The sequence below is a fragment of the Chinchilla lanigera genome, unplaced genomic scaffold (genome assembly GCF_000276665.1).
Source record: "Chinchilla lanigera isolate Chin_1 unplaced genomic scaffold, ChiLan1.0 scaffold00159, whole genome shotgun sequence".
Classification (NCBI taxonomy): domain Eukaryota; kingdom Metazoa; phylum Chordata; class Mammalia; order Rodentia; family Chinchillidae; genus Chinchilla; species Chinchilla lanigera.
The window spans coordinates 893,220-907,151 of record NW_004955560.1 but is presented as its reverse complement, the minus strand read 5'-3'; the positions used below and the strand labels follow the sequence as shown (position 1 = coordinate 907,151).

The following is a 13,932-nucleotide window of genomic DNA, read 5'->3' as shown; positions in this document are numbered from 1 at the left end:
CTATAGAGCCCATGAGTACTTACATAAAAGTATGATGATACACTATTAAAAACTGAAGTACGTTATACTTACACATGTCATTTGAAAATGAAATTTCCAGGAAAACACTGTTCTATAACCATGAAATTTAAGAATGAAGTTATAAAGTGAAAAAAACATCTGCAAACATTCCTAGAGCTTTCTTTGCCTTCAGTAAAGAATATTTTAAATTACTTTCTGTAATTTAAAATAGAAATTTATTCTAGTAATTTTCCACCCTTTTGATATTTTGGGCAAGCGTAACAAACAGATAATCCATTTTTCACATTAACACCCATGCCCTGTTTTGGTATTCTAAGGAAATGAAGTTGAGTATTTTTTATTTTAAAAAATCAAAACATTAAAATTTTTTAAAGTGTAAATTTCAAAAAAATTCAAACTCATTCTATAAGAAAAAGGAATTCAAAGGAAGATTTGCTATGTAATGTAATTCCAAGGATCACATTCCTTATGCCTAAGAATTCTGAAACGCTCTTATAATTTTGCTGGAAGCATATAAATTGCCTACATTCTCAACCTGAATTTGACATTCTGGAACTCTGCATTAACTCTTTCTGACTAAAGAAACTGCACAGACTCTGACACACTTTATCAATTTACAGATTTTAGAGAACTTGTCACTGAGTGTTACTCTTCCTCTCTGGTTAGAATCTTGTTTAAAAAAAATCTGAGTTTGAGTAACCCAAACCCTGACTCCCAGAAGAGACAGCGTTCATTGAACTTGACTACAGTTGTTCTCAGTAAACACGTGCAGCCGGGATTCAGAGGTTCGGTGAATTAACGGGCACTGCTTGATACAGTGGGGAAGGGGAGGATGGAGTCATCCATAATAACGTCTACATAACAAACCTAATTGGAATACGCTGTGACACATGCATGTTACACACACACAAACACACAACCACTTACTTCCTGCAATGAGGTACCCTGAGCACAGGCTGTCCCAAGCCTCAACCCTGGGCCCCTCCAGATTGCCTGTGGCTGGTGTACAGAGTTTGGGGTGCAGGAAGCAGCATGCACCACTGACTCCTCATGACAAGGTCTGAACCAGGACCCCAGCCCAGCTGGGGTCCTAGCTTATACACCCTCTGAAGACCTGATTCCAGCTGCAGCTCACGGGCCAGCATGAAGAAAGGCCCAGCAGCACGCCAGGGTGCCCAGTCCACCTAGGTCTGTCACATGTGAAGGCAGGAGACAGGACAGGGGCTTTTTCCCTAAGCCACTCTGCTTGATCCTCAGGCCCTCAGCCCCATCCTTGTTGCCCCAGGACAGTGGACAGCGCACAGCTGAGGTCCCTCCCTGAGGACTACAGGGTGCACATGGGAGCTGTCCTTGTGAAATTTCCCAGCTGAGTCCAATGCTACTCAAGCATGAGGCCCACTGTCCTGTCTCCTTCCCAAAGTGTGAGACAGGAATTGCAAAGCCAGAATGGCCCTGATTCATCTTGTGGGGACCTGCAGGCCACCTGGCCACAGCTACACCCGCCAGGTGAGTTCCTGAGAACAAACGCATCTTCTGGTCATGGTGCTTAGCCTTCACATAGCGCCTCTGAAAACTTCACTTCCACATCCTGTGAGCTTTAATCCCATTTCACAAAAAGCTGCTCTTCCCCAGAGGCACAGGGCTATTCAAGAGCAGAACTTCCAGAGATGGGCATCATCCCCAGCAGCTAGTGGGTGGGGACAGTAGGGCAGGTAAGGAGAATGCCTATTCCTAAATGGGCACTAATTCTTACTTAAAGTATTCTAAAGAGTTTGGGCCTTATTTTTGATCACATGGCAATAAAAGAAGCTAAAGACATCCCTTAGATCCACTAGGACAAGGTTTCCAAAATCAAGCTTGTCAGGTTCTAGGCTCCGCGCTTCTCTAATCTCCCCATCTGTTCTAAGGGTCTGTGCCGAGTTTCAGGTTTCCTCCCTGCACAAAGCCTCCCTGCCCCATACCAGCAAGCCCTCCTGAGGCCCAGTCCGCCACTGCCTGCTCGGACTGAACCTCTGCTCCCCTCTCCTGAACAGCTCCACTTCCCTCTGCGCACACATGAAGCCCACCTTTCGCCTGCTTCAGTGGATCCCCACCACACAGGATCTCCTAAAACCCCCTGCTCTGAGGACTATTCCTGACAGAGAAATCCACAACTCATCCGTCACAGTGAAGAGAATTCAAGTATGGCATTCTGTGCAGCTGTCCTGGCTGGGATACCTGGATGACAGCACCTATACAGGTGGTCACACACACGCCAGCTTCCTCTGCCATAGCTCCAGGGCTCGGCACCTGGGCCTCGGCTTAATTCATCTCCACACCACCTCCCCACGCAGCCTTCCTACTGGGCACTTCATTGAGCCACACAGAAGGAAACACAGGATGGACTCAGCTAAAACTCTAAGCTTGTGAGACAGTACCTAAACAACTCAAATTATTTGAAGGATTCACATTATGTGAATATTGCATCTAATCTGTAGTACCTAGAAAACAAAGCCCAGTTTTTGTGGAGCAAACTAAAAAAGGAAGTCATTCTTAGGAATCTAGTCTGAGAAAGTAAGCAGTCATACCACACAAACTCAGCTCCTGCTCCTCTTGTGTTGCCTAGACTTTTTTTGTGGGTCACAAATGTTTGTTCCAAGCCAACAAGAATGAAAATGAGTACTAAATACACAACAGGTTTGCCTAGAAGTCAAGAACATTCCAGAAATAGAAGCCAATGTCTTCGCCCTTAGAGGTTCCTTGAGAGATAAAATTTAAGTCCATAAAATAAGGAGATTATAACCACATTCAACACGCTAGCAGATGACATAAATGTCAAGAACTGCATCAAACCTGAGAGGGCAGATCAGTAGTCACCTTCTTGGGACACAGTTCATTAAAGCAAATGGGGGAGGGCTAAAGGCACACAGGAACACAATCCAGGTGGGGGAGTCAGGGTAGACAGCCAGAAGACAGATGAGACATAGCTGTATATGACTCAATCCAACAGGACAGGAAGATTTCCATCATTGATACTGATGTTTGGTGCATAAAAAATAATGACAATGACAGGATCATCTGTGCTGAGCCCTCCCCGACCCCTTACACATAACCTGTTGGCCCTCAGGGCGAGTCACGTGAGCTCAGGTTGCTCAGGGCACCTTGAAAGCAGAGGGGAGAGCAGTGAGAAAGGTGCTCATCAGTGGCCTTGAGCCAGAGACCCCAGGGCCAGTGGCCTCTTGGCTTTGTGCAGACCACCTGTCTGTCCACTGAGACACAGGCTCCCAGTTCCTGTACATGTCTTGAGAAGGGTAATAGCACAAGCACAGTGATATGGGACCAAAACAGTCCACACCGGTAGTGCAGTAGGGTCACCAGTGACACTCAGGGAAACCAGAGATGCTTGAGCTTTCAGTCAAGGTCCCTATCTGAAACTCCAGGGATGTACTTTTTTAAGTTCACAAATGATCCCGATATATAGTCAGGGTGAGCACCACCAGCATGGACCATGACAAGGAGAGTCTAGGTGGTGGATATCCAATCTCTCCTGGCAGAAGGGGCTCCTTACTACTCCATGTATCCTGGAGCCGGGTTCTTATTTCCTGGGAGCTGCCTAGAAACACACTCTCAGGGCCCATCCAGTACTCCCAGACACAGCCTGCACTTCAACAGGCCCCCTAAGGTGACTCAAAACCACCTATAAGAGCCACATCAGCCTAAGAGCATTCCGGAATCCTGGCAATGCCGCAGTGTGGACTGGGGCAGATCAGCTGAGCGACCAAAGGGACGAGTGCTCAGGTTGGAAGAGCTCCCCAAGGCTATACAGCAAGTCTGACTCCACTGCTGATCACAGGAGGGGCTTGGAAACCTGAATTTGGAACAAGCCCTGCAGTGACTGTGCACAGTCCAGACTCTGCGAAGTAGCACAGTTACCACAGGAAGCCCAGCAAGCAAGCATGGTAATGATGCGGGTGTGAGAGAGATGAGGGCTGACAGCAGCAACAAAATGGGCTTATTAGGAAAAGAAAATATAAACTCAAGACATAACCTGAAGTGGAAACTGGCAAAACTTGGTAGCTGAAAAAAAAAAAAAAAAAAGATTAAGGAAAGGAAAGAATAAAATTTCAAGTTATTTTCATTTCCCCTAGTAAGAAAATGATTCCTAGTGCAGCATTCCTTAGGTCTGATTTGACATAACTTCTTCAGCCTCCCTGGATTGCATTTGTACAAAGTATAGAACAAGGAGGTTTGCTGGGTTATCCGTTACCTCGAACCCTGAACTTTATGGCCTTGAAGTACCCACAGCTTTCACCACTAACTGGATTTCACACTCCCCAAAGCAACTACATGGCTATTTTCATACTATTTTTTGTTTTCCTTTTGATCACCCTGCTCCCCAAACTGCAAAACCTAGCTAAGATAGACCTTCCTGTTTTCTCTTTCGAACAGGGAAAAATTTTATTCTGAACAGGAAAAGGTGTTAGACTCAATTTAGTTAGATGAGTCTCAAACTGAGAAGGAAGATTGCTTTTAAAATTCACAGTTATGACTTTAAAAAACTACTGTCCCTAGTACGATCTCAAATTCACAATGGTCCAACCTGGTGATGGTCTTCTTTAATCAGAATCTCCTTGATATATACTGGACACTGTGCAAAACAGAGGCTTACAACAGTTAAGAAAAAAAAATCAGGCACCCTTAATACCAGGGATGACACCTAACACGTTTATCCACTGCAGCTTACACACATTTTCACATACTAAGCAGAACCAACCCAGGAGTTCCTGGGGGGAGATGTGGGTCTTGTTTCCCCACAAGGCCCAAGGTTCCGGGGCTGGAGCTCAGCCAGGCCTGGGGGAGCCAGGTCTCTCTGATTCCAGGCTCAGCCATGAAAAAGTGACTGAGTTTCACTGAAAGGGTGTGCTAGCACACAGGGATGCCCAGACATCACAGAACTTCAAGGACAAAGCACTTTGGGGCTTTCAGGGATTTTCTTGGTTTGTTTTGTTTTGTTTTGTTTTGTTTTGTTTTGTTTTGTTTTACAGTACCAGGGCCTTTGTGCTCAGGTATAACCTCAGCCCTTTTTTAAAAATTGTCTTTTATTTTGACATAGGGTGTTTCACTAAGGTACCCAACCTGGCCTTGAACCAAAATGGTTTATTTTAAAGTGAATATCTGCAAACAAGAGAGCCTCTAAGAAGAGACACATGTAAAATGTTTCATAAGTTTTAAACATTTATTGATGCATAAACATTAAAGTAGGTAATCCTTAATACAACAATTGCTCAGTGTGTTTTAAAAGCAATAAATTCTAACTTCTTTTAAAAGTCATAGCCTTGGGGCTGGGGATTTAGCTCAGCGGTAAAAGTGCCTGCCTGGCAAGCGCAAGGTCGTGAGTTCAGTTCCCGGCACCGGAGAAAAACAAAAAAACAAAACAAAACAAAAAAAAGTCATAGCCTCATGTGAATACAGATATTTCTAAATCAATCAGTAACAAACACTGATCATTTTCATAAAGTAACTTCCTCCTCGCCTAGTATAGTGGCATACACCTGTAATCCCAGCCCTCCAGGTGCTGAGGAAGGAAGATTGCAAGTTGAAAACTAGCCTGGACAGCTTAGTGACCCTGTCTCAAAATTTTAAAAATAGAAATAAATAAATAAATTCAAAAGGGCCAGAGAATGTACAAAGGTCCTAGGTTCGACCTCCAGTATCACAAAGGGAAAAAAAAAAAAAAAAAAACAACTAATTTTCTCCTTATTAAAAAACACATTCAGTGCTTTAAGAACAAACAGCTAGGTAAAACACAAAGCCAAATGCTATGCGATCCTATGAAATGCTCCAAGCATGCAGAGGGGAGCTACAGAACTTCAATAAACCCAATGGGGAACTGTAGAAGCTGCATCTCCTCACTATAGGAAAAAGGGACCAATACGCAGCACCCATGCAGGCCAAGCATGCTCAGCAAGACAACCTCCTAAGTCCACTGCCTGGTGAACCGTTCCAATTTTAAGATTACACAATCCCTCCAAACAGCAATCTGCCCTTGAATATCACAATATGTTGCTTATCATTGAATTTAAATTGTGACACTTACTTACTATTTTAATCAGTTTTTATAGCACTGCCAAAAAACCAATATATACATATATATATATAAAAAATTCAGAAGTTATTAGTTTTCAAAAATTAATTATGCAAAGACAAACTGAAGAGGGGCAGGCTGACCACAAGAATATGTAAACCAGAGTGATTCCCAGTGAACAAAGCCAGCAAAGCAGTGCTCTTTCCAAGACAGTCACTGGGGCTTGGGACACAGGAAGTCATCTTCCCAATGATGTGTTCCTGAAATTTTAGGTTAAGCCCATAATGTGACAGGTGTGACTAACAAAGCCAAGACACCTGGAGCTTCAACCCCAAGGCCCATGTGGTAAAGTCAGTAATCACCTAGCACTGCTCTAGTTTCCCCATGAGTAAAATGCTATGCAGTGACCTTTAAATTCTAGCTTGCTATGAAATGTCCATGAACACCAAAGACAAGAAAAGAATGAAAAACAAAGTTTTATAAAAAACCTTTTAAACATGGTAGAAAACAGTACCACCGCCCCAATTATATAAGTGCTTTATGATTCCTATGAAAACCTGGGGAAAACTCCTCTGCCATTTAACAACTGCAGTACTGAAAAGCTGGATTACAAAAAGCAGTGATTACTGTTAGGAACTAGGAACAGGCCGCATATTGAGGGTATATTTTAGGCACATCTGAGTGAGTAGAAAAACATGAATAAAGCCTCACTGTTCTCAATTACAACAGTCTTCCCAAATTGAGAATCTGTCTAAATAGCAAGTTTACAAAGGGAATTGATGAAATGACTTATAAACTGTGCTTAAATTACTAGAAGATAGGGGCTGGGGATATAGCTCAGTGGCACAGCACCTGCCTGGCAAGCATGAGGCCCTGAGTTCGATTCCCCGTTCCAAAAAAAAAAAAACAAAACAAATACTAGTAGATAAATTCTGTCCATCCTTGCTCAGAACAACAGAGCACACTGACAGTTCTGAGTGATGCTGGTGATAGCTGCACAATTACATTTACTGTCACTGCTGCAAGAAGTTAAAGTTAGGAAATAGCCCCCAAGCTTTCATCACGCAACAGCGATGGTAATCCCACTAGAATTGCACCTGACAGGCAGCTACTTTAGAAGTCAAGGGGGAAAGATGCAAAAGTAACGGTAACAACTCCCAGAAAATGAAAAGGCAGTGTTAAGAACAAAAATATGCCACAATGGGAGTCGACTTATGTGCTCTTGAAAATTAACTCTTCACTTTTTAAATGTAATCCTATTCAGTAATGTTTGAGTGAATGATGAAAGGCCAGCCAGGGAGAACAATCTTCCTTACGGGATTTAACAGCAGCATGAAGGGCAGGACCAACACACACTATAACCTGCACCAGTTTTGACAACTGCAGCCGTCAGAATAAGGGACCACAGACACCAGGAGGCTTTGCCCAGTGAGATCACAATGGTGTGGTAAAGGACAAGCTGAGGGTGGAGATGAGCTAGCAAAATAAGAAGTTAGGGTTAATCAATTAAACACAAAGGCCGCAGGTTACCCCACTTGCAAATACCCATGCAGGTCTGTAGTCTCCATGAAGTATAAGTATCTTGTTAACATAAACTTTGAGAGACAACAACATACATAAGTAGCTTATTAACATAAACTTGAAGGAACATCAATATACGTAACGCACTCATTAAGAGACACTGGTAGAACCTAATAGGATTAGGTGTTTAAAATGTTCAAATGTTAGCAACATCCAAATGTGTGTACAATAATTAAAATGTTATCTACTTTAAACATCCATGCCATATTTTTAACCAAAAGTCAATCACAAATTTAGAATATATCCTTTACACTCAGAACATCTATTTTTTCCTTTTTGTCTTTTTTTTTTTTTTTTGAGGCACCAAGGATTAGAGCTAACCTCGGCGCATGCTAGGCAAGCACTCTACCACTAAGCTAGATCCCCAGTCCTTTTTGAATTTTGAGAAAGGGTCTTGCTAAATTGCCTAGGCTGGCCTTAAATTTGGGATTCTTCTGCCTCAGCCTCCAGAGTCACTGCGATTACAGACATGTGCTATCTCAGCTGGCTCAATGAATTTTAAGAATAAAACATGTTTTGGTGATTATCAATATTCTCTAGACTTAAGCAGAAGTCTATTTTAGAATTTTTTTTAACATGGTTTCAAGCATTGAAGAAATTCTTTCCAGTCCCAAGTTGCCCTCCTTCTTGCTGGCTTTCCAGGGGATACATGGGTTGGGGTATCTATGTGTTAGCTCACACAAGCTCCCCTAGACAGTGCTGAGTGTGACTTCAGTATCTGTCAGGAAGCCAGCCAGAAGAACAGCATGCGGTCCCTGGGCTCCTGCTCCACCAGCGCTCCAAACATGCTCTTTCTTGTTTCTTATGCTGTGCCTCTATGTAGGGTTCCCATTCTAACTCTCTAAAGAGAGAGGAACACAGAAGCTGACACTTACTGAGCAGTGTCTTAGCTACTTTCTCAATGCTGCAATGAAATATCAGATACCCACACATTAAAGAGGACAGATTTATTTTGGCTCACAGTTTGCAGAGATTTCAGTCCAGTTAGCTGGCTCCAAGACACAGCAGTATAACAGAGGGGCATGAAAGAGGAGAAACAGTCCATGGGAGGGAAGGCAGGAAGCAACAAGATATCTTTCTTCTTCCCCTTTTTATTCTATCCAGGCTACAAGCCTTTTTGATGGTGTCACCCACACAAAGGGTGGGTGTTTCTTTCCTCAGTAAACCCTCATCCACACCCATAACTATGCTAAACTATGCTAAGTGGATTAGTTCAGCATCGCACACCCATGATCCAGCCACCTCCCAAAAGCACTACCCATGAGCACAGGAGTCTTTGCGGGGACATCTAGATACAAGCCATAACAAGCAGAAAATGCTGAGGTTCCTCAGCACGGGGTAGCGGGGCTTTCTTCTGCTGCACTGGCATCCTGGACCAGGTGGAATGGAGTTAGACAGGTACAAAACCTCGGGAGCCACACTGCCCAGGGTTCAAAGCCTGGCCCTGCCTGCCCCACAGGAGCAGGGATTTTGGGAAAGTGACTCTGAGCCCAGGCTGGGAAAATAAGTGTGACAACCCCAATGCCACGGTGATAACTGAGCTCACAGTTCATGAGCTCCTCCAAGGAGCTGAGAATGAAGCCTGAGTAGAGCAAGTCCCTTTCCAGGCGATGTACAGCTGCTTTGGGAGCCAGAATCCAATCTCACTGAGCCTGAAAATCACCTGTTTGCAGAAGTCCCCCTCTTTTAGGTCCCCACTCATACTTTTTCTCTTAAGTTCCACCACCAACCTGACATTTCCACTTGACATCCCACAAATGTCTCAAAAGTATTTTGTCCAAAATAAAATTCTTGCTCTTTTCCTTCAAACCTGTCCCTACATTCACATCTGTCTCCAGCATCTCAGTGAATACCATTATTTCCCCAATTGGAGCTGCCAAAACCCTAGGAATTACTCATAATTCCTCCCTTTCCCTTTCAGCAAGACCAAATCATCTAAGTCCTACCCTTTCCACCTTACACCCTCCTCTTCCATCCATCTCCACATCACCTATCCATCTGGGGGAACACCTCTCTTGCTGGGCCCCTTAGGAGATCAGACCTTGCCTTGACCCCTTTCCCAAAGGCAGATTCCCAAAGCCAAAATGTAATCACAACACTCCCGTTCAGCACTCCTAGGGCTTCTGGTTGCACTAGAATAAAGCTCTTTGCAAGGCTGGTCCATACCTGACCACCCTCAATTCTCTCAGTCCACTCAGGCCGGTCCTTCCTCAGCAGTGTGGTCTGCTACCCTCATCTGCTACACGGTTCACATCTGAGCTCCCAGAGGTCTCAGTTTTAAGACCACTTTCCCAGAGGCCTTTCCTGCTCTCATTCAATGGATTTCCTGACTTTGGGGTTTATTTCACTATCTCAGCTGATTTTTTTCTTCCTCCTATGCACTTATTATAATATACAATTATTTCCATTAATTTGCCACACACACCATTTTGGCATATAAGTTCCACAGAGGTAGGGGTTACAGAGTCTTATTTTATGCCCCCCAAAATAACACCTGGTACAATAAATATTCAATAACTGGTAAATACAAAAGAACTGACTGCGCCATTTTAGGTATATTCTTTCCTTTTCCTCCTCTGCATACCTACTCTGGGTACTAGGCATTGAACCCAGGGACTTCACACTGAGCTACGTCTCCAGCTGTTTTAGTTTTTTTTATTTTGAAACAGGGTGTCCACAAAGTACTCAGGCTGGGCTTGAACTTGTGAACCTCCTGCCTCAGCTGCCCTGAATGCTAGGATTACAGGTGTGTGCCACCATGCCCAGCTTCATGTTTTTCTTCACCATAACTAGATGAGACACGTACCACTCCCATTTTAAAGATGAGGCAACTAAGGATAGGAAATACTGAGAGGACAGACACAGCTTCTGCATACAGAAGCAGGACTCAAAGCTGCTTAGTACTGAAATGCCTGCTCTGTCCCCAGCCAGCAGTCCTGTTCCCAACAGCTGGATGAAACCCTTGGCCTCTGCGCAGCTTCTGACCCCTTCTGGCTATCACCACAGGGGAGGTGCTGCCCGAAACAGCGCCTCACCAGGACCTGTCAACATGGCATACAGTCCTGCAGACAGAGAACCAAGAATGGGGGGCACACGAATGGGCAGGTGACAGGAAGGAGTCAAACAGAGAAGGGAGAAGGATTTGTTTATCACTGTCTTCGCTATCCCCAGGTTGCCTTTTTATTTTGCCTCCTGAGCAGCACCTTGCATTCAGTCTCTTATCACAGAGGGCTCTATGTGCATGTTTCTCAAGTATGTCTCACAGTCCTCCCCAGTGCCCCTTCCAACTTCATCCTTTGGATAGGGAACACTGTCCAAGAGATACGTGGCCATATCAGGCAATAAATGGCAACTCACAGCCCCTGTGTTTGGGGAAAACAGCAGAGAATACGTAAAGCTATGGCCAGCAGGTTGCCCACGTCCCCATTAAGGAGGGCAGTGGATTTAAGCTGTTGCAGCAGATCGCTCCAGGCAGAACAGACAGGCAGACCATTCTTCCCTCCCACAGTTATGCCCGCCTCAGGCTCGGCTCTCTGTGTGGTTTGAAAGCCCTAGTAACTGGTCCACAGCTAAACCTGAGAACCATGTCCAGCCTAGCACTCTCCTTGGACAGGCCCATGAACTAGGCCTCCTCAACAAAGCCAAATGCTTTGCTCAGTGCCTACCTTGAAACAGGCAGACTCAGGGGAAAAGGTCTTGAAAGGTGCTGTTTTCAAACTGGGAAGCACAACGCGGGATTGTGAAGCCAACTTCATGTTTTATAAACAGCATAAAAGAAAAAAAAATAGATGACAGTGTATCACACATGCTCAGTCAATACTGCTCTGTGAAACTTTTGCTTCAAATATTTGCATATGCTACACTTAGGGCTTAGCTTAGTCTTCCCTGCTGTGCCTTGTTCCGGGACCTATAAGGTAGACTCCAAGGAGTAGGTGTCACGGCAAAGCTTTAGTGTCCTAGTGAGGGGGGCAAAGTTTGGGTTAGCTCTTCCCGGGTTGGCCTTAACTCCACAGCCCAGCTACTACAGGTCATCCCTGGGCTCCCCCATGCCCTCTGTGGACTCCTTAAGCCTGCTCCTACCTCTGAAAAGAGTCCATTTATTAAATCCATTTCCCTCCAGACACTGACATACTGCATATAAAGAGACCCGGAGACACACTGACAAATACACATTGATGATAGCGGGCTGTGTTTTCGGAGGTGTGAGCATGTTTAATGTATTGTTTATTATGGGCTCTGGTCAAAAAGCTTGTAAAACACTGTCAAGGTTCTTTCTACACCTCTGCCTCCTTCTGGCAGATGAATAGAAAGCAACCAGGTTGAAACTTCTGAAAGTAAACATTTTGAGAACCCACTTCTACAACTGTTAGCATTAAATAAGTAGTACATACTATCCGAGTAAGAAAAACAGATACGATGATTAAAACAGATTTTCTGACAGTGTTTCACTGTTCAACAAAGGAAAGGGCTGCTGTGGTGACTTCTTGGTGTCTAGCACATAAAGGAGAAGAGCACCCCCCAGTTATTAACTCGTCGAAATCCGCACTTCTCCATGGACCTTCACATCATAAAGTTTCTTCCTAAGCAGAAACGAAGCCATTTCAGTGACAGCCTATTTAACGGTTGGACTTGATGGGCTACAGGTTAACTCTGCTCTCAACCCGGAAGACCAGAGCTACTTCAAAGGTCCACATTTGGGCTTTTCACTTCATTCTGGGAGAGGAAATAGAAGAGCAAATGAGGCAACCTTCAAAAATATTGAAACTGTTCCCCTTCCCGGGGTCTGGGTAGCTTTTCTGATGCTTTGGCAGGGCAAATGGGCTGGCAAGGGTCAGGGCAGGAGAAGGAGGTAAACTCTCAGGTCCAATCATTCGCAGAAGCACCTCGCAGGGGGCCCTGTGGCCTCCCTGCAGATAGTCAGCAGCACAGACGGTCTGGACCATGGTGTGTTCACCCAGTCTCCACACATCTGGTGACGACCGCCCTGAGTACACCCAGGATCTGCTCCATCACATTCACCACTTTCTAATTTCCAGGCCCAGCCAAGCAGAGTGTTACACCATTCAACAGATCCGAAATTGTATTTAGGATCCATAGGCTTTACTAAATCCAAACATAAACTGTCCAATTTAAGAAGATTCAAAAGAAACACAATTGTAAGAGGGGGGAAAATGCAAAAAAAATTTAAAAAGCAATCGATATTCTATCATTATTCCAAGATTTGTTATTGTCCCTTCCTGAAAAAGAAATTCCATTCCACAGTTTACTGAGAAATGGTCATTGTTTATGCTAGCCACTCAAAACATGCACTTTTACTCTGTCACTCAATCTCAAACCAGTATTACCCATTTCCCTATCTCATAACTTAAAATAGCTTAAAAAAAATAAAGAAAAATGCATGTAGACAAAAAGGACTTCCCCCTGAGCACTGATCCTTTTAGTTCCGCTCCCCAGCACATCCCCAGGCTGAGTAAGACAGGGGTAATTCCACAGGCACTGAAGGAAAGGCTAAGCAGCCAGCACAGCTGAAGGCCGTCTCCTCTCCTCTCCTCTTTCCCTGTAGCATGCTGCCTCCCCAAGGTGAACCTCACCCGCACACTGGCTCATTCCTGGGAGAAAAGGAAGAGAGTGCCCAAAATACTAGCACTGTAGCCTAGAACCTACTATTTAAGGTGGTGCGGGAGGGGAGGGGCAGGAAGGGAGGCACCGGGGAGGGCCCGCCCTAGTAGCAGTCCTCACTTCCTAAGCTCCTGACAATACACGCAGCTTTTCAAGATCCAGGGATTCCTGAAGTGGCAATGAAAGATGTTTCTGTCCTGTGCTGTCCCTTGGCCTATAATGAACCCCAAACTGTGGGCTATAAGAACTCCCGGTCATACGGAAACAGAGAAGTCAGCAAGGGCTAAATCATCAGAAATTAAGTAATTCCAGAAGCCCAAGCCCATCACGGCCACACATGGCAAAGGCAGCGTTATAGCCTCTCAGGGGCTGAACCGAGAGCCAGGCCTGCGGTCCGGGCGGCTGCGGCGCCCCTCGCCTCCTGGACGTCCACCTGGGACCGAAAGGGAAGTGGGCCATCACCCGCGCGCGCTCAAACTTTCTCCGCAGCCCATCCTAACGCGTGTGTGCGGGGCGCGCGCGCCAGCGGCCGGCGGGGAGGGGGCGGGCTGGGGCACCCCAAACTCCGCACCGCCCGAGGCGACACGCCGCGCGCGCGGAATCCCAAAGTGCCAGCGGAGGACACACGAGGAAAGCTCGCTCCGACG

The 13,932-nt window shown here is 45.1% G+C and overlaps 1 protein-coding gene across 1 annotated transcript in view; it reads right to left on the bottom strand.

Annotated features, from left to right (window-relative positions):
• Positions 1–11,345, bottom strand: part of Dpy19l1 (dpy-19-like 1 (C. elegans)) — a 101,732-nt gene extending 90,387 nt beyond the window's left edge. The window contains exon 1 of the mRNA XM_013509069.1: positions 11,332–11,345. The gene's annotated coding sequence lies outside the window, so the exon portion shown is untranslated. The remainder of the gene's footprint in view (positions 1–11,331) is intronic.
• Positions 11,346–13,932: the final 2,587 nt, after the last annotated feature.